This window comes from Pecten maximus, chromosome 14 (genome assembly GCF_902652985.1).
Source record: "Pecten maximus chromosome 14, xPecMax1.1, whole genome shotgun sequence".
NCBI classification, from domain to species: Eukaryota; Metazoa; Mollusca; class Bivalvia; order Pectinida; family Pectinidae; genus Pecten; species Pecten maximus.
Window position 1 is genome coordinate 30,778,197 of NC_047028.1, and position 16,332 is coordinate 30,794,528.

The 16,332-nt window shown below is 35.0% G+C and overlaps 1 protein-coding gene across 1 annotated transcript in view; it reads right to left on the reverse strand.

Moving 5' to 3' along the window:
* LOC117341584 (peripheral plasma membrane protein CASK-like) overlaps nucleotides 1–11,882 on the reverse strand; it is a 268,153-nt gene extending 256,271 nt beyond the window's left edge. The window contains exon 1 of the mRNA XM_033903430.1: nucleotides 11,722–11,882. The gene's annotated coding sequence lies outside the window, so the exon portion shown is untranslated. The remainder of the gene's footprint in view (nucleotides 1–11,721) is intronic.
* Between the last annotated feature and the right edge of the window lie 4,450 nt (nucleotides 11,883–16,332).

Sequence of the window (16,332 nt, forward strand, 5' to 3'; positions counted from 1 at the left end):
TAAATCTTCCTGGCCAATGAAACAAGGCTTAACTCGAGCATTTTACCTTCAGCTGCAGACATGATAGATAAAATACATGTGTATTTATACCATACTAGAGAGATATCTATCTACAGGGCTTATTTGCAAACCAATGCAAAAATGAAGAAGCGGGCTTATTCGTGGTAAGTGCTTATTTGCAGAAAAATATGGCAATAAATTGTGTAACTGAGTCTTAAGTGGGTCAGATGGGTGGTGGCCATGGTACCTTCTCCGTGTGTCAAGGAACAGTCATAAGTTCTATAGCCAAAAACACATCATAAAGCCATGTTTAACAAATAGGATCTACAATATTTCCTAACAAAAACATTGCCTGTTTTCTTTGATATAACTATAATATTGTGTGATGAAAAATTGTATGAAAGTTTCTTTACCTTTATACTATGTGAGAAATGTGATTTTTGTATGTTGAAAATCGGTAGGTAATTATCATCAGAACAATTATAATGAGTGGGCAGAAAGCAAGCGTCAAAATCGTCAATTACAATTATGACAGGGAAATCAAAGCAATGTATCTTTTAAATTTATTTTCAACTTGACAGTTGTTTCTCTGAAATCTTATGACTTTAAACAAGAACATAGTTCTGTGTATTATATTTAAACAGATAAAATTATACAGACAGCAAAAGCGTTCTGAAACATCCGACCTCGAAAGACTGTTAATATCATATAGCTATAGGTGTAAAAGGATGTCTTTGGCCTCATAATCCTAATCTAAACATGTTATATTATGATTTCTGGAGCTATATATTGAAGGTACTAGAACTCTTCCACCGATCGGAAAGCAAAATATAAGAATACCCCTGGGCTGGGAAAAGCTGACAGACAAGTGAATTTTATTGACAAGTAGGTTTGTTGGACGAGTACATTTTGGAGGCCATCCCATGTACGTCTTAAGGATCTTTCTAAACTTAATCCTATTGGACTTGAGTGTTCCTTTAGTAGGAGAATTCTGTGAAAAAGTCATAATATCATGGCAAGATTACAACAAAAATGTTTCCTTTATTAACCAAGATGGCCGACATTTATTGTTGATGACACCCGAGTGTTTGGTGTTAGTGTATAAGTATACAACATAACCTTCAGATTTTTCAAATAGAAATGGTTTTACATAAGATTTTTACCGATCTATCCAACAAAAATTTTTAATTTTTTCAAAATTTATGGAATGAACCTTAGCACAGTAGTAATATACTTGGCCATCACCTAGGTGATCTGGGTTTGATTCCCCAATTGAACATGAAAAAGTGTGGGGGGGGTCACTTGCCCAACCATGCAGGTTTTCTCCAGTCACCCATTTTCCTTCCCCCACATTAAGACCCTTCGCATACTTCAATCAGGTCAACAAGCGTGATTAATATAATTAATGTAATAAATATATTAATCAGTTGATATAATTTGTTTAACAATTGTTGTAAAATAAATAAAGTCAACATCAATTGAAAGCTGTCAATATAGAAAACAACAGAATATGATAATCTTTAACAAATATTCTACTGTCAACGTTTCATATTATTTGGCTGAAAACTGTTGTAGAATTTATCGGGACAATAAACATGTCCGATAATAACAACAGTGACATAACACACGATGTACCCAGTATAAACCAGCGTTATAATATGGCCTGTTACATTGTAAAAAATCTATAAATTTTCTGGAGAAGTGAATTCTTATTCTGGACAAATTCTCCAGTTCGCTGCAGTAGACAGCAAGCACTATTGCCAGTTTTTAGCCAGGTCTCAAAATGCCTGCTGTATGTAGAAAAAGTTTATGAAGTAACAAAGAACAATTAATAAAGTCACATTAGACAAAATTTCTAATAGGAGTCTGATGAGTGAAAGCGAAAATGTTTATGTAATAATATAACACTTCTTTTCAAGATTTTTTTTTTCTTTTTTTAATTAGATATACTTGTTGTGACATTAATGTAGCAAATGTTTATGTAATAATATAACACTTCTTTTCATGATTTTTTTTTATTTTTTAATTATATATATTTGTTGTGACATTAATAAGTAAATGTTTACTCCATCATCATAGGGACGTGATGTCACACTACATCTTTTTAAATAAACAGTCTGAAGAATTGCCAAGATGCGATGAAAGTATACTATAGATGTAATGTCGAGTTTTTCTTTTTCTTTATATATCTATAGATATCAGGTCAATTTTTTTACGATCAAAAATTCAACGATGAACAGGGTAAAGCTACTTTCAAAATTAGGACGTGACCCAAACAAGAGGCCCATGGGCCTTAACGGTCATCTGACAAACACTTACACTCACAGCAGGGACACACACCCCAATCCAGCATTATTACCATAAATTATTTATCGCAGCCAGTTATGTTTTAGATCAAATTTGGTTTTTATCCATTTAGCTTGTCCAGGAAGAGCAGCATCATAAAGCAAAATTTTAGCCAAGTTCCCATTTTTGTGGCATGCCCCTCTGTCCCAATGGGTCAGACAAGACTCATTTATATCAATTAGGATTGCCTTTCCCCAATGATGTTTCATACTAAATATGGTTGTAATCAATTCAGGCATTAAGGAGGAATTGCATTTTTAAGAAATGTTTAACCTAAGCGCTCCTTTTGCCCCATCTTTTTTTCCCCAGGGGTCAAACCTGTCTCATTAAAAAATATGATTGCCGTCACCTTATGTTTCACATCAAATTTGGTTGTAATCCACCAAAAGGTTAGGGAGGATTAGGATTTAACAGCAAATATTCACCAAAGTTCCCCTTTTGGGGCCCTGCCCCTCAGGCCCCAGGGGTCACACTAGCCTCGTTTATATAAAATATGACCATCCTTCCCAAAGGATGTTTCACACCATATTTCGTATTAATCCACCTAACGGTTAGAGAGAAGTAGGATTTATAGCAAAAATTCACCAAAGTTCCCCTTTTGGGGCCCCGCCCCTCTGGCCCTAGGGGTCAAACCAGCCTCATTTATATAAAATATGATTGTCCTCCTCCAATGATGTTTCACACCAAATTTGGTAATAATTCACTATGGGTGTTAGGAGGAGTAGGATTTTACAGCAAAATTTCATCAAAGTTCCCCTTTTGGGGCCCCGCCCCTCTGGCCCCAGGGGCCACACCAGCCTCATTTATATAAAATATGACCACCCTCCACCAATGATGTTTCACACAATATCTGGTTGAAATCCACCAAAGGGTTAAGGACGAGTAGGATTTTATAGCAAAATTTCATCAAAGTTCCCTTTTTTGGGCCCGTCACTCTGGCCCCAGGGCTCACACCAGCCTCATTTATATAAAATATGACCACCCTCCCCCAATGATGTTTCACAACATATCTGGTTGAAATCTACTAAAGGGTTAAGGAGGAGTAGGATTTTATAGCAAAATTTCATCAAAGTTCCCCATTTGGGGCCCCACCCCTCAGGCCCCAGGGGTCACACTAGCCTCATTTATATAAAATATGACCCCCCTCCCCAAATGATGTTTCACAACATATCTGGTTGAAATCCACTAAAGGGTTAAGGAGGAGTAGGATTTTATAGCAAAATTTCATCAAAGTTCCCCATTTGGGGCCCCGCCCCTCAGGCCCTAGTGGTCACACCAGCCTCATTTATATAAAATATGACCGCCCTCCCCAAATGATGTTTCACAACATATCTGGTTGAAATCCACTAAAGGGTTAAGGAGGAGTAGGATTTTATAGCAAAATTTCATCAAAGTTCCCCTTTTGGGGCCCCGCCCCTCAGGCCCCAGGGGTCACACCAACTTCATTTATATAAAATATGACCGCCCTCCCCCAATGATGTTTCACACCAAATTTAGTTGTACTCCACCTAAGGGTAAAGGAGGAGTAGGATTTTATAGCAATATTCACCTAAGTTCCCTTTTTGGGGCCCCGCCCTTCTGGCCCCAGGGGTCAGACCAGCCTCATTTATATAAAATATGATTGCCCTCCCCCAATGATGCTTCAAACCAAATTTGGAAGTAATCCACCCAAGCGTTAAGGAGGAGTAGCCTTTTGAAAGAAAAAGTTTACGGACGGCGCACGGCGCACGGCGGACGACGACGGACGAAGCACGATGACTATAGGTCATCCTGACCCTTTGGGTCAGATGACCTAAAAATAAACCAATACTTTTTTTCTGGTAAACTTTTATACCGATGAATTTACCACAACAGTGTGGAAAATAAAACAACAGCTTGCCTTTCTTCACAAATTTTTATTACTGAATTCAATTTAATGTCAAAGGTCCTTGTCACAAGAGTTGACAGTGGAGGTCCCAGGGAAAATGGGTCGAAAAGGTCACAGTTCTATATATCAGGTCTCAAACATAATTATAGAAAGGTACATGTGGAGGGTACTTTAAAAATATAAACTGAATAAGTACAATTTAGGTATAGTCATTGGAACATCAAATGCATTAGTGCACTCATAAACGATTCAACAGAATCTTTTTTTTTCCAGAAGATGTACTTCTGAAATAAACACTTTTCATATTTAGCTCATTAAGATAAGAATACTGCTAACTTAAAAAGTTTCTCTTATCACATTTTTGAAACTTGTCTGGGTTTCCATTAAAGTACAACAGCATAGTTGCAAACTGTTACATCCCTTAAAATTAAGCTCTCTGAAAAGTACATTTTTACAAATTTTAAAATTTTAAAATTTTAAAATTCAAAGAATTTTGTTTATGAATAACTTTTTGTCTTAATTTCAGGGAAAAAAACAAAAGTAATTTAACAACAACTCTTGAGCTCTCCCCAACAAAATAAGGAGGGTAAGCACTTTTTGAGCAATGGATCTAAATGCATCACTTTAAGGTGAAGTGTTGACGTCGTTGACGCCTCTACCAGAAACACCAGTCTCCCTTCACAACTTGGTCACAGACGTGACAAAAATGGAAAATCCTTCACCTTGGTATGCAGCAAACTAATATAAATATTCCTGATCAAACAAGAAAGATTTTAAGGAGTCTGTCATATTTCTTGTATTGGGCTCCTCTCCTTTGGCACCACCGGCCCTGACACAGCATGCAAAGGCTAGACACAATGTTTGTACAAAATTGATTCCCCTACACACAAAGATATATCAGACTAAATTTGGACAAAATACTGTAACTCCTACAGGACAAGAAGGATTTTAAAAAATTTCCGAACTAAATTTCCCCGCTTTAAAAGCCTGATCCGTCGAGCCCCTAGGGGGCCCAAACCAACTGTTTATACAAAATTGATTTCCATACACCCAGCATGCTTCAGATCAAATTTGTGAAATTCCACTTTGATCAGCCACTCTGGAAAAGTAGCAATTAAAAAAAAAGTTTACGAATGCCTATCGCTGAAAGGACTGATGGGTACAATTTACAACGGTCCAAAGCACAGCCTCACTAGTCCTTTCGACCCGAGCTAAAATTTCCCTAATCCTAACTAAATCATATCGTTGGTTCTTAGTTTAGAACCCAAGCATCGCACCACATTGCATGACATGCTCCAAACATCTAAGTAACTTTGACACTTCATTTGTTTTGTGCTGCACCGACATGCAATTGCCGTTAATGCCTATCTTTCGATTCTGAACCCGGTAGTTTTTTATGTCCATGTTGAAATCAATGAATTCAATGCCATTGCAATCTTAGTGCACATTATCGACAAAGTGTTTAGTCTAAAAAAAATTCTAACCAAAGCTGGATTAAAATTGAGTGCTGACTAATGGAGACACTCTTACATCTATCAAGCAGGATATGGTTCAATGTACCACATTTATCATCAAATTAGCCCCCTCCTCTTAGTGTGAAAATTTAGTACTGTATTCATCCTCAAATAAGCCTCCTCCCCTAGTGTAAAAGTTTAGTACCATATTTTTCCTCAATTAATCTCTCTCCCCTAGTGTAAAAGTTTAGTACTGAATTTATCCTCAAACAAAACCCTTTCCCTAGTGTGAAAGTTTAGTACCATATTCATCCTCAAATTAGCCCCCTCCCCTAGTGTAAAAGTTCAGTACCATATTTTTCCTCAAATTAGCCCCCTCTCCTAATGTAAACGTTTAGTACCATATTTATCCTCAAATTAGCCCCTCTCCTAATGTAAATGTTTAGTACCATATTCATCCTCAAATTAGCCCCCTCCCCTAGTGTAAATGTTTAGTACCATATTTATCCTCAAATTAGCCCCCACCCCTAGTGTAAAAGTTGAAGTGTCTGGAGGGCTTGTGAAAACGCTTTTTTTTCGCAATGAAGAAGGGGTCTTCTCTGTGGACAGAAGCTTAAGCTTATTTGTAAACAGCTAGGGGCTAACTTGCAGATAAATATGGTAATTCAGAATTCAGTCAGAATTGCTGACAGATGTACGGATATGTGCAGTATTAAAATAAGGAAAAACATTACACCTATAAATTATCTTTATAATAATCATTTTATACAGGCTAGATTTACACATGAACTAAAATATCATAATACAGTAAAACTTGTTTACAACAAAAACTAAATTCCACATGATCAGAGGAAACATTTCCATATGCAAAAGTCAATTTACAGTTTTGAAATATGACAAAACTCCAGTGACAGTTTGAATCAGAGGATAATTTGAACACATTTTTTTTTCTAATAAAAAACTTACTGAAGTGCAATATTTTTCAATTTTGTAAGTCTCTTTCTCAAGTGTTTCTTAAAAAGCTCTAAATCGCTAAAACTATAGATTGGGTCATAAAACAATAAAAAAAAATATCAAGCTGCAGTAAACAGCAGAAGGTACCTCTTCTAAAATGTACACTTATATTATGTAATGTTTTTTTCTTATGTCATGGTGTTCAGATAAAACAACAAACTTTTGGAAATACAGAAAGGAAAAAAACACAAATATTTGTTTTATAAGAAGGAAGTAATAACTGCAACATACTCAAGCGTTACCGATAAGTTGGAACTTTATTGTCTTCTAGTTTCGACCCTATCGCAGGTTCTTCATCAGGACCAATATTTGTTTTGTTTTGACTACTAACACAGCCTCAACACAAGTGTATAACCCCATCTGTTGGGTCTGTTTGTAGATAAAGTCTATATATGTATGAGGTAGACACATGATTCAGATGACCCAGGAATGTCTTATCTAAATGTTATTAACCCATAACAATAGATACTGTAACAGGTGTTGTAGACTTGATTGATAGATCTATACTGCTATATATAGCATCAATCACAATACTGTTTTACTTATGTCACATTTTGCTGGATACAGTTTCAGTTCATACATTAAAAAGAGTCGACGTCATAAGTCGACAAAATATCTTTATAATTGTAAAACAAGAGGCCCAATGGTCCAACATCTCTCAAATGGTTTATGATTTTTCTTCAATTCATCTTCAGAGGCATTTTCACAAAAATGACTCCCAGAAACCTACCCTTTAGTTATTCAAAAGAAACAGTTCCAGCTTTTAAATAAAATTATCCTTATGATCTTGAATATGGATCAGTTATTTACATTCTCAAACTTTGAAGTGTGTACATCCAAGGAACTTGCTACAAAATCTTGATTCTTGACCTTTAACTTAATAAGAAGAAGTTCTTTCCGTGTTTTAACATACATTTTTACCCTAGGCCTGTGAACTTGCATATATATATATATATATATAATAAAGGTAATTTCTTTTCAAAATCTTTCTCTCTTCCCCAGAATCTACCAACCAATATCATGATTCTTGGCCTGTTGGCTAATCAAAGAAGTTATTTGAAAATTTTAACAAATTTGACCCCTGTGACCTTAGATATTAGTTAAGGTCATTTCTTTTCCAGCCTCTTTGTCAACCTACATTCCAGAAACATATATGTTTTAGCCAAATGGATGAGTGATGCAAGCTCATTTGCCTTTCCAGCAAGTTAGAGCTAATGAACTAGATTTTATTTAAAGAAAATTTTTCTTATTTTTTTTAATTTTTTTTTTTAATTTGAAGAAAACTGATTGTAAAATCGCAAATGTTTTGGGAGTTGGTTTTATATCTTTAAAATCTATTTCATTGTTATAAGAAAAAATTGCCATTTTTTCACATGATAAAAACACATGATGAATTTGTTTTAGGAACAAAATCACCAACCAAAATTGGGTTTTGCAGTGCATTTCTTTCTGTTGAGGGGGTTTAACTGAAATACATTAGATAGAAGTAGTTTTGTTTGGCTTATGCACTAAATTATAAATATGATGCTGGAGGCAAAAAAATACAGGCTACAGTGACCTACTTTAAGATACACCAACTTTATACATGGTCCATAAGTTTTAAGTTGTGTGCATCAGGAAATTTCTAAAAGACACACTGAAGTCAAGCCAATATGACAAATATGGACAGACATAGTGAGCAATGAATCTTTAGGATGAAAGTAGACTGGCCACCAGACCCTAATTTTTTTTTTTTTTTTAAGAATTGCCAAGCTAAATTCTAATACCAGATTATCTGCCCCTAGTTTGAAACTTAGGATCAGACATATCCTAGGGATCAAAATCATAATGCTCAATTTTATTTATAATTTTAATATTCTAGACACAGGGGGCCAGTCTAGGATAAAAGTAATGTCAGGGCTTTTTCTCACTGATTTATTTGGAAAAGGGCCTTTTTGTCTCATTTTGGGAAGAAAATTGGTAAATTGGAAAAGGTTTTTCAGAAGTAAACTGAAAATTTTGGGAATTTGGCTTAAATATGAATAATTTCAATTGGGAATGGGGCCCATTAACGGCCCCAAAAAGCGAGCCCCCAGAAAAAGCCCTGAATGTCCTATATTTGTTTACTAATCATGATAGAAACAGGACTTATTGAATTCAAACTTGTTGACAGACGACTGTCCATCAAAATGCCACACAATTGGTGTTGGGCCAAAAGAAACTCATATATATAATACAGCCACTATATAGGGGCTTATTGGGATTGATTTTTGCATTATGCATGATTTTTTTTTAATATGATACCGTTTGAGAACCAAAATGTCAGAGATACATATAACTGTTGTCTGCATATATTTATTTGCTGAAAAGTCCACGATCACATCATCACTTGCAGACAGACTAGCTATCAAGCATCATGCAACAGTAAAATTGTGCCCATGTCTCTACACTCTTAATGGGCACTGTCGACTGGCATATAAGCAAAGATATGTACATCGCAGAATACTAAAGGCTGCAATCGGAATAAAAACACTTCCACCTATCCAGAATTCAATTTCCAATTGCTAACAAACTTGAAGGGCAAAACGAGGTACCATTCCTATGATATTTGATTTGTTAAAATTAGAATTGTCTGGAATTTGAGAATGAAAAGGTTATGTTCGAATTCACTCTTCCAATAGTGAAAATATCTACTAATTCATTTACAAATTATGCAGGGGCAGCAATATTTCATTCAATCGAGTATCAGAGTGATACAACTTATTTCAGGTGAAGGGGAGTTGTGTTGTGAAATTCTGACCCACCCGAGGTGGTTTGTGTTTTCAGTAAGCTCATGAACCATCTTTTGCTGTTGTCTATCTCGTAGATAAGATTACTCTGCAATACTACTTAACTAAATCTTTACGTAAGCAACATGGAATTGCAATTACGAAACTGTGTATATCTCACACAATCTTGCTATAGAAACCCACAAAAGTAGAAACATTGCCCAAATATATAACGATATTGTAATAACTGTGACTAAAATGAGATTGAGGATGAATTTCATTTTCTATCATTTACATGTCCTAGACATTCAGAATTATACAGAATTTTACCATATTAACAAACATAATTCATATAAGTCATCTTCTGTCTTAAAAGCTTTAGATTTACTGAATACAAATAATTTAAGAGAATTGAATAGATTAGGAAAATATATCATAGAGGCAAATAAACACAGAAAACTGTAGCACATACTGCAGTTATAATGAATTGTAAATATTGATATTCTATATATTTATTGTTGGTCTGGATCTGAGGAGTGTGGTTTGACGCCCCCTATCCGTGTTGGTTTGTGTTTCTTGGAAAGATGAGAAATGTGCCGGCCTGTGCTGTCATGGTTGTGTCCTTGGGCAAGATACTTTACCCTTATTGCTCTAGATGACATGCAACATGCCTTCCGTATGTCGTTCAGTGGGGTAGTCACCAACTACTACAAGGAGACCCCACCTTAAAATGACCCTGGCTGTTTATGGGGTGATAAACCCAGCAAACAAACAAATACTACAACTATTATATAGTATAACATACAACGGGCTTCCTTTTGTTGTTCATGGAGGTAGCCACCAGCTACTACACATATTTGTCAACTCAAAACGATCCTGACAAGGTGATCAATCCAGTATACATACAACTTGAAGTGTGTTACTTAATGATGACTTAAAATCTCTTTGCAGATCAAATCAATATATTTTTTAACAATAAAAATCCTATGTCCTCTTCATGGGTTTATTTTTTACCTTTTTGATGACTGAAATTGGTAAGTTTATATATAATTGTAAAATTCAATAATTGGCATAATAGGGATCAATATCTTAACAGCTGATAACTGATCTTTGATATTGACATATCCCTGTCAGCTCTTATTGGCAATATATGCAAGCAGCATATACCACTATATCAGGTTTTTATCACAATAATTACATAACTTTTTATTACTGTTTACCCTTCAGATGCTACATCAAAAAAAAAATCATTTGACTCAAACTCATTTCACGTCAGGGTCATATCTATGTCAGAAGGGTGATGAAAATGACGTCGACTGACATGGCCATGCATGTTTGTGATTTGCTGTGTGGATGGTCTTTCAGAGAACTTATGGTGGTTGAGTTTTTCCAAGTTACCGAAACCATTATTATATTCTCATAGTAAACTTTTCTGGTTTAAAGAGTCATGAATCATCATCAGTATTACATGAATATGAACGTGTACCATGTATATGTAACTGTCTACATCTTCAGAGTAAGTCGCCTCAAAATCCTCATTTTTTTCTGATATATATCTACAGACCATTTTAACAAGAAATATGAAGCGATTATATCAAAGTCATTCCTCTTTGACTTGTAGAGTTTTACTTCTATTATCAATTAGCCTTAATTTCACACATTGAAATATCTTAAACTGCAAACCCTAGAACTGATGAAATCATTTATGGTTCAATCATCGTTTAATCAAAAGTATAGCTGTTTATGGAAGGGGTTTAGGGTGGTATGTCATGACAGCTGATCCTTTCCTTCAACTGTTTTACATAACATGAGGAAGTTGTTGTGTTTTTATCTTATGTAAACATCTAGTATTTCTTAGTTTATATCATCAACAAAATGTAGTTATCGACAATACAGTGATTCTTTAATAGTACGACTGACACTTGCTTTCCCTAAAGATCCAGCCATTGGAATGTCACAAGCTTAAAGCGAACACATGCTGACACCTGCAGAGAGATTATTCCAACACGCGCACCGGTTACCCCCATAGTACACGTGAAACGTAACACGCTGTCACTCAATTGAAATCTACATCGATTTTCTGAATTAACATATAAGTTAAAGTAACGATTTATGAATTATCATCATCTAAGCAGTAATTGTATGGCCTCGGGGTGATGACTACAGGTGTAGCGGACCGTGACACGACAGAGATGTTATCGGAGTCGCTGGGGCAGCATTTTCATCCCAACGTCTTCAGCCGACTGCCCGTTGGGCATTTCATGCATTCTGCATTCAGACAACATTAACTTACCTGCTACAATATCTCACGGCGTTCCTCGATACACACGCCGACTTTCCAACCCCTCAATATCCCTCACTCTGTTTCCTGGTGAACACAAACAGTACAAGTTCCACTTTCACCGTCCAACCAAGTAAGTTTCCGCCATAGCGGAAATGTACCGTGTTAGTTGTGTATTGTGGGAATTAACAGTGAAGATCGGGGGTCATCTCAAAAGGCATTACGATAACCCAATTATAACGGTACAAGCGCTGGTTCATTAACCATTCCATTACAGGTGTATTGCATTAGTCATTTGCATTTAATCAATTTTATTTCATTTTTTAAAGAATTGATTTTATTGAAGATAACTTTGTAACAGATTGGAAATTTAATTTTACTGGATTGCGTACTGATATCGATTTTTATGTGATTAATGGGGACAAATCATGACACGGAGCATAAAATTACATCAAAATAGATCTTTTGTTAATTTTTTTAACAAGTGGGAAGGATTTATGGGAGGAGGCAGACATTAATTAATTGGTTACAAAGCCAAAGATCATTATAGGTGCAGTGTTAAATGTGCATACGGCGTACATTAATTGTATCACATGTTCAGCAGTAAAATCTTGCAGTTGTCTTGTGATCTGCTTTTTCTCACAAGAAAAAAATGCGACGAGCACCGTAGAAGATATTTTATGTAACTACGGACGCGTAAATACTGTACCGTGTTGTTTTGATTAGGGTCGATCGTTATGGAGAGTAATGTACATAAAGTATCTATAATCTAGTTACCACTAGACTGTGGCAAGAAGCCGGGTGATATTGATTCATAGATTGTGGAGTGATGTCACAGTCATTATTTTCCGTGTGCCATTGTTTTTTCGCGGGTTAATTCTAAATTTTGGAGATTAATTATTCGCGAGAATTAACACACACGAAGAGAATAACTTCAGAATTTTTTTATTTATTTATTTTTAATTTAGAATTAGCCCACTCAGAGACGTATATATACAAGTCTCTGGCCCACTATGGATGGATATAAGCAGGGTTTTTTTTGGACCAGGGTATTTGAGTCCTGACGTCATTCTTTTCCTGTAGGACTCGCTCAAATTCTGAGTCCCCACTATATCTCTGGGACTCTTCAAAATTCTGAAAATAGTTTTCTCGGCTTGAATGGGAAAAAATCCTAAGCTTAAAATGATATAATTAAGGCCTTGTCAATCATTTCTCGTAAATATACTACAAAATATGTTAAAAGTAACAAGAAATATCTTTTTAAAAAGATAAACGGCATAGTTTTAATGCAGGTGGTTTTAATGTAAACTACTGGTGGAATAAGTTAACGAACTAATGCATTTCAGCACGGATAACAAAATTATATCAGTTTGAATCAGTTTTGGTGATAATAAGACTGAATTTGAATCAGGAATATAATTTTATCAATGTGTCATTTGAACGGATACATCCACTTATTCAGCTTGTATTCAATCTTAACTTTGTTTCGTTTTAATATAAACTTTATTTTATTCATTCAATTCATACATATACAATACACAATCATACAATCATAATTTGAATGGGATTCGGAAACAAGTATAAGACTTATATTAATCCGTTTCCTTTTATGACACATTGAGTAAACGGCAGCAAGTGGGAGAATACGTAAGTGAGCAATGTAATACTTGTATAGGTGAAAATGGGGAAATTCGGAAAAGAGGAGAGATGAAAAGATTAGAAGAAAAAGATTAGAGAGGAATTTAATGTCATGACATGAGATATACAGCCTGCCGTAACAGCTGTGTACTGGACTAGAAAAAAAACAATCATTCAAATCTTTTAGAAATAATTATAAATTCTTGAACACTGGAAAAAATCAAAAGAGTTTCATCATACGTGAGTTCGTTATCACCGAAGAGTAGTATTTCTCATAGTGTCTCATAATTCCAATGTGGAATGGACGTCAGATTTAAATGTTGTGTAGATATGAATCTTTTAAGTTTTAAGAGTGGTTTTTACACTAACTCTTTTTATACTCTGTATTTATATTGTGAATCTGATGTGTGGCATTTTAATAAAATATTTGAACTTGAGTATTTCAGTTGATAAGGGATAGTTTAGAGCACTAAAACAACGTAAGCGAAACTGCGCGAAAAGTGGACAACGTAATAGAAAATGTTCATTAGTCTTTGCTAATCGAAATATAGGGATCAGTTTAAGATGAATATAGAGATAAATATAATCTTATTAAGAATTTACACAAATAACATTTTGATGAACCTTCAACAAACTCATCCATCTTTGGATAAAGTTATCATTTAAACGTTTGTTTAAAAAGGTAAAATATTTTATCGTTATCATTGACTTAATCAAAAATCATCAAAACCAGAAGACAACAGTAAATTTAAGACCTGACAACGCCAGCTACAGCCGATAGACAATTAAGTATACATTAATTGTGCATGGAATGGTATCCCTCTGAAGGTAATGTTGTAAATTGAGTGGGTTTTTTCTTTCCTTTTTTTTTTAAATTCTAATTTTGTTTGTTTGTTTGGTTGTTTTTTTAATTGCATACAGAACAAACATAACACATTAGAAATACCGTGATTGAAAATTGATACTTCCGTTTTTAGATGAAAATCAGATGCTTCCATTCTATGTCTCTGGATAAGATACATATTAAAATATGCATTATAACTGTCCATGACAAAATTGACGAGTATATAGCAAAATACTTTAGAAGACAAGATCACTATTATTTTTAGTACATTTTCATGGTATTCTCAATCAAACGTCTTTTTGTTTTGTTTTGTGTATACGTGTTTAATTTTTTCTCTCTGAAGTCTCGCTGCCAATCTCAGTCCTTACACGTACTTTACCGTAATGAAATAGAGTAACTTAACCACAACACTTAAAATTCAATATTTACACACATTCCATGTAAAACCCTCAAAATAGGGGGGGGGGGGGGGGGGGGGTATCGGTAAGACCTATATCAACATTTTTCATTAAATCGCTTATATCTGTCACAACATGGCGCGATATCTAATTTAATACTTCATTTAGTCAGGCTAACAGATAGCATGGATTATTTTAAAGTTTCACAGAAAAAAAAACTAATAAAACTCGTCTCCGCTACTGGCAATTCAATCATGGATGAAAAGCTATCTTCCCATCTTCCAAGTGACAAACTGGCATAATCAAAGCTAGTTCTTTTTTAACTTGATCTGGAAAGAAGTTTTTACAATAAAAATCTGGTCACAAATCTTGGAGATCACGATACTGATGCTGAGATGATCAAAACGATACCGAGGTCGATCCTCGAGATGGTGGTGGTGGTGGTGAGGCTACTACCAGTTTTTAGAACTGTCGTCACACTGAGATAAGCGACGTCACTATCAATTAGGGTGGCTAACTGGTTAAATTAATAATTTAATCACACTGCAATGTTTTTTTCTGCCATTTATACCACTGTGAATACCATTGCTTGTTAGGTCAATGCTTATATTTATACTTTCTGCGATATTTGTTGTCTTGTATATAATTTTAAATTGATTAAGCCACGACAAAGTATCAATTGCGGACAGCTTGGTCCATTAGTCGAGACAGCATGCGCAACTTTGGTTGTGAACTGTCACTCTCCTAAAGGTATGTATTATTATACTCGGCACGTGCCGGATGGCATTAACAGACTTGTAAGTCACATTTATTTCTAGTTCGTTTAATTCGTGGCATTGTCAAGCGAACGTAAATGTTCTCTGGCTGAACATAGTCTCTGTATAACAAAGGAAGGATGAAAAAAAAACAGATTATCATAGTTTCTGCTGTATACGATAATATGAAAATGGAAGCAAGCTTACTGTGTGAATTGAGATAAAAATTGGAGGTACCGTAAATGTTTTACAATAATGATTTATCAGGAAACATTATGGATGCAAGTTTATAAATAATCCCTATATCCATATCAATTATGAATATACACATGAACTACAACAAAAATATTTTAATTCATCAGTTCCTGGCAATGGATGAAGTTACTGTTCATAAATTATAATAGAACCAATCGCCTGTCCAGTAATCATGTAGCAGTATTTAAAACTTTTTGAAACAGTTCCTGCATTTATAACATGTTGTGGCAATTTGATCCAAAGATCGACTACTCCATCTGGAAAAAGTTTCTCGTAACACCGTTATCATATATATTATTCAGTATTTTGGAGAAAAAAAAACCCCGCTTAGCATGTCTCCTCATGTCTTTCAAGACATACATTTAAAAAATGTCCATCTCTCTATACGTTCATAATATGTAAGGTTCTTGAACCCGGAATTAGTTGTGTTGCTCTTCTTTGCACCTTATTGCGTACCCCAAATGTGACTGAACTACAGTAACTATTTTAATCCCCCGCTTTTACCGAAACGGGGGTATTGATTTTGGTTCGTCCGTCCGGTCGTCTGTCACGCTTCGTTTCCGTGTAATAACCGCGACGAATATTATCGGATTTTTTTTTTAAACTTGGCAACAACATTAAATGCCTAAATAGACAGAGTATGGCCCATTGATTAAAAAAAATGTGTTCATGCAATAAATCCCCCAAATATTTTCCGATCATCATCAAATTTAAGAGTTATCGCCTCTTGATT